The sequence below is a fragment of the Mus caroli genome, unplaced genomic scaffold (assembly GCF_978045245.1).
Source record: "Mus caroli unplaced genomic scaffold, Mus_caroli_1 scaffold_6, whole genome shotgun sequence".
Classification (NCBI taxonomy): domain Eukaryota; kingdom Metazoa; phylum Chordata; class Mammalia; order Rodentia; family Muridae; genus Mus; species Mus caroli.
The window spans coordinates 145937841-145942976 of record NW_028227261.1 but is presented as its reverse complement, the minus strand read 5'-3'; the positions used below and the strand labels follow the sequence as shown (position 1 = coordinate 145942976).

General features: G+C 45.2%; 1 pseudogene; it reads left to right on the top strand.

Annotated features, from left to right (window-relative positions):
* The first annotated feature begins 3853 nt into the window (after positions 1-3853).
* Positions 3854-4262, top strand: LOC110292374 (small ribosomal subunit protein uS13 pseudogene; annotated as a pseudogene).
* Positions 4263-5136: the final 874 nt, after the last annotated feature.

Sequence of the window (5136 nt, the reverse complement as noted above, 5' to 3'; positions counted from 1 at the left end):
GCTCAGCTCTTCTTGGCCTTCCTTCCAGAGAATCCGCTCTCTCAGTTGCCTAGGTTAGCTCCCTGGTTTCTGCTCACAGCTCTCGGACCTTCATGTCAGGGACACTCATGTACCCCGTCGTCCTTTCTCAATTGCATGCTCTTATTCTCTTCTGAGCTAGAAGCCCTGTGAGACAGGAGGGGGCATCTTCATAGCTAGCATGGGTTTCTCAGCACCATGAGCTCTCAAATAATTGGCAAGTGAAGAAAATGATAGATGGAGCCTTGGCTCTCAGTCCACCCTTAAAAATATCTCCAGCCTTCCCTCACAGCAACACACAGCACTTGCTCCTGCCGGGCTCCATTCCAGTTGGCAGACCTTTGTAAATCGAAAGTAATACGATAATAGAGGCACCTTTGTTTAGGGTAATATTTCTTTCCTATTATGGCCAGTTCAGTCCCAAGACATTTCCTGATGTACTCAAGTGACATCAGAGCCAGGATGTCACCTATTTCCTCTTATGCCATGTTTGTCCTTTTGCTGTGTCATTAGAGTTCTGTAAAAGTAGCTGACCAACAGCAGTACATAGAGTCCCCTGTGCTGCCTGGGAACTGTCCACCCTATGGGGAGGTCCACAGCTGCTCCCGGACATTCCAAGAGATGCATGCTCTCATCTTCTGGGAACAGAAGGGGCATTTGTTCCCTGAGCCCACTCTGGAGGGACAGCTGAGTCCCCAGTCCAGCCAGGTCAGCCTGTCCCTGAGCGTCAGGGTCTAGTTTCACACAACAAGTGATTGAGCTTAATTGACAGGTGTGAAGTATGTTCTTTCTAACCCCACTAGATTCACTTCTGCCTGTAGGGGTGAAACAAACTCACTTGGGAGCCCAATTAGCATATCGTGTGTGTGTGTGTGTGTGTGTGTGTGTGTGTGTATGTGTGTGGAGAGAGAGAGAGAGAGAGAGAGAGAGAGAGAGAGAGAGAGAGAGAGAGAGAGAGAAAGACAGATGTGTTTCTGTGAGAGAGTGCTTGGAAAGAGTCTCAGATACAGAGAGTCAGAGATGGAAACAGAATCTCCAAAGGGAGAGGGGAGGGGCAGAGAAATAGACAGAAGGCAGCAGGGGATGAGAGCCGCAGAAAGCTGCGGCCTGGCGGAGAGATAGTCAGATAAGAGAGCTGGGAGCGTATGCACATGGGCACCGCTGGTGGCCTTTTAGGTGGGTTAAGTGCACACAAATGGAAAATGGGGTAGGGTAGAATGTCAGTCCCATCTGGAGGACCATGTGTGAGGTAAGGACAAAATGAGCATCTGTATAGTTGTTAATGTATTCCCAGGGGCTGGCAGGGGCTGGGGGATTCTGGAAGGGAGAAGGACTAAGTGAGATGAGACTGCAAGGTTTGCATTTCTGTGGCAGAAGGCATCTGCCTCAGCCCCAGTCAGCTCTCTTGCACACACATGAGGCCGGGACATGCTAAAATAAACCTAATCATGATGCTGGGGCTGGGATACTCCAGAGAGGAAGGAGAACTAACTCTACATGGAGAAAAAGAATTCTCTGGGATGTTTTGAGGGGGCCCTAGCATAGAAGGAACCAGAAAGCCCAGGCAACACTCAAATAAAGCCTTTTGGGACTGTCTACTGGCTTCTGAACACATGGACTGGGGACAGGTGTCACATCTGCCCATTCCTTGTGCTTCATGGATTCTCATTGGGTGGAAACATCATCACCTCCATTGTGGGGCTGGAGATATGATGCATAGAGAAGTTAAACAACTTCTAGAACACGGTGCCATTTGTAAAAGGCAGAAGTGGGCTTTGAGCCCAGAAGGTCCAGACTCAGTCCTGATACCCAGTATGTGCTCCTGTAAGCCACAACTGAGCTCTCAAAGCAGCCTCGGTTCTATTTTTTCTTTTGTAAATTCTTCTTAAGACAGTGTCTTACTATGTAGTCCCGGCTGTCCTGAAACTCGATCAATTGACCAGGCTCATCTCCAGCTCAGAAATCTTCCTGCCTCTGTTTCTCGAATGCTGACATTGCTCAGTTCTTTGATTATGTTCTTCCCAGGGAGCATAGAGGAGGCTATGGAAGATAACAGAAGAGCTGACTTCCTGTTCTGGCTCTGCCATTTCTAGCTCCAAGATTGTGAAGTTGGCTGTCTGGGCTTCAGTCAGGAGCAATAAGCAAGTGTATGGATCCTGGTACCACACTATCTGCCCCTCCATGACTACCAGATGGCTGCCTTTGTCCTTTAGATGGGGTCAGCCACACATCTACCCATTCCTGGTAGAATGAGGCTTTTTCACGAGGCCATGAGAATGACATGGCTCATGTCTTTATCATTCCCGGCATGAAGTAAGCTGCCAATACATGTCACTTGTAGTTTTCATCTGTGAGATGATACCATTTTTATTTTACACGGCATCCTCTTTATATGTGCACAGGGGATATGTTCCAGACACCCCCGTGATACCCAAATCCTCTTAACTAAAAAGGGCAACATGTTTGCATATATGCTGTACTCCCTGCTTAACACCTGGAGATGACTTATAATAGTGAATACAATTTAAGCCTATGTAAACATATTTTTGGTTTTTTGTTTTCATAATGTATTATCTAGGGGGATCTGATAAGAACAGAAAGCCTGTACATCTTCAGTACAGATGCAATTTTAAAAAGTATTTGTCACCCATCTGTTTTGGTTTTTCGGTTTTTTTGTTTTTGTTTTCTGTTTTGTTTTTTTGTTTTGTTTTGTTTTTTTTTTTTTTTTCTGAGATGACATCTTGCTATGTAACTTGAGCTGGCCTGGAGCATGGCCTCCAACTCCTCAGTGCCACCCCTAACTCACCTAACTCAGGGCTGTAGAACTCACATCTGACTGCACTTAGTGTAGGAGTGACGTGGGCTACCGACTATGAGGCTGGCTGGCTACCTCTGGGCACTGTCAGGTATTAGAGATTACTGTTGTCATTAAACACAGTGTTGGGTTCCCGCAATGCATGTGAAAGGACAGTCTTAGCAAACAGTTGGCAAATAGTGGAACAGGGAGGCAGGGTGATGCAGACACATAACTGAAATATTTGTTTGAACATGGAGAGCCCACAAAAGAATTCCACCTCTGTGATCCAAAGAACAGCAGAGGAAGGGATCAGAGATGTCTTAGGAAATACTAGTGTTTGAAAAGTACTTGAAACCGTATTTACTGAGCGCATGTCACATCTCTACTGGGGGCTAGTTAGTTTACTCAGTACTGGAACATAGCCACAAATAAGACATCAGTGTGGTACCCAAGGAGATGTTCGGAGATGAGACTTCTACTGTAGTAAGAGGGTTTATAAGGGCATTTCAAGAGGACAGAGTAGGATGAGCAAGATCAGAAATGGGAAGAGAAGCTTTAGAAAGCCTTTAGGGATCCACTATGGCTGTCATGAATGAAGCCTACAGAAATAAGGGGACATGATTGCAGGAAAAGTGTTTGTAGCTAGCTGTCTTGGGCAGTCTTGAGTAACAGGATGTCATTCTGAAAGATGATGAGGCAACATGAAAGGGTAATCATAAGCTTGCAGCCCCACATAATGGCCGCTCAGGACTGTGAATTCATAAGGGTTGTAATATTAATATAGAGATCTAGTCTTTAAATATATTTTAGTCTTTAAATATATTTTAAATGATTTATTTAGGTATATTCCATGTGTGTTGGTGTTTTGCCTGGATGTGTGTCTGAGAGAAGGTGTTGGATCTCCTGGAGCTGGAGTTATAGGCAGGTGTGAGCTGCCATGTGGGTGATGGGAATTGAACCTGTGCCCTCCTGAAGAACAGCCAGTGCTTTTAACCACTGAGCCAAAAGATCACATCTTCAATATAGTGTGTCGTTGCCATGTCCCCAGTGACTCCTGAGAAATTCCAGCACATTTTGAGAGTTCACAAAACCTACATTGACAGGCTGCAGAAAAGAGCCTTTGTCATCATTACCATTAAAGGTGTGGGGCAGAGATAAGCTCATGTGGTGTCGAGGAAGGCAGACATTGACCTTACTAAGAGGGCACGGATGAAGAGGTGGAAGACGTGACCACCATCATGCAGAATCATGACTTGGACAGGTTCTTGGACAGGCAGAAGGATGTTAAGGATGGAATAGTACAGCCAGGTTCTGGCCAACGGTCTAGACAACAAACTGCGCAAGGACCTAGAGCTGCCAAAGAAGCTGAGAACCCACACCACGGGGGCTGCACTACTTTTGAGGCCTTTGTGTCCAAGGTCAGCACAACAAGGCCACTGGCCACTGAGTCTCTGGGCCTTTGCTGGTAATAGTTTGTATAACTATGGGGGAGGGAGACATTTTCAAGACAAGAAAATATACACTTTTTTTCAGACTAATAGTAATCAATTACATGAAGTGAGAAACTTGAACTTTTTATGGGCTTGGCATATAAAGGCACACACAAGGCAGTAGATTGTATGTTAAAGTCAGTTCTACATTTGAGGTATTTATATATGTCATTATCTTTCAGTATCAAAGTCTAATGTGTCACTATATACTATTCTAGAGTAAATGTATATGGCAAGGGAATTGTTCAGGAATGGAAAGGTGTGCCAACAGAACTCTTAGAAGCTTCATCTCATGACATTCGGAGCTCTTGCTTCTGCAATATTTCACTGTGGTAAAAGGGAGATTAAAATCATTGCAAATCAAAGCGATTCTTTTCAGCCTCCAAAGTGAATGCCAGCTTGCCTTTTTTTCATTTCCCACACATTTGCATAGATCTGTCAACTCAACTGAGCAATCTTCTCAGGGTAATGCTGGATTCAAAGCTGTGAACACCCATGTACCACCAAATTGCTTTGCCCTGGCTTCTTCAGTTCATGTCTCCATGCCCTTCCCTTCACCCCCAGGAGCACGCTCCTCCCTGAAGGTTTAGAGGGAGTTTAAGAAGATGGAGAAACTTAAACACAAAACAACACTGCCAGAGTTGTACTTCTGAGCAGTCACTGGCTGCATTCAGCCCCTTACTTTGCCCTGTGTGTCTGAGATTAAAAGCTATTTGGCCAATCCTTGGCGAAGTATGTTTTCCCAAGGACCTGACTATCTCTTGAATGGGCCCAAGTATTCAAGTGTGCATTCTGCTGGGGTAAAGTATTCTTTTGCCTTTGGTGGGGTTA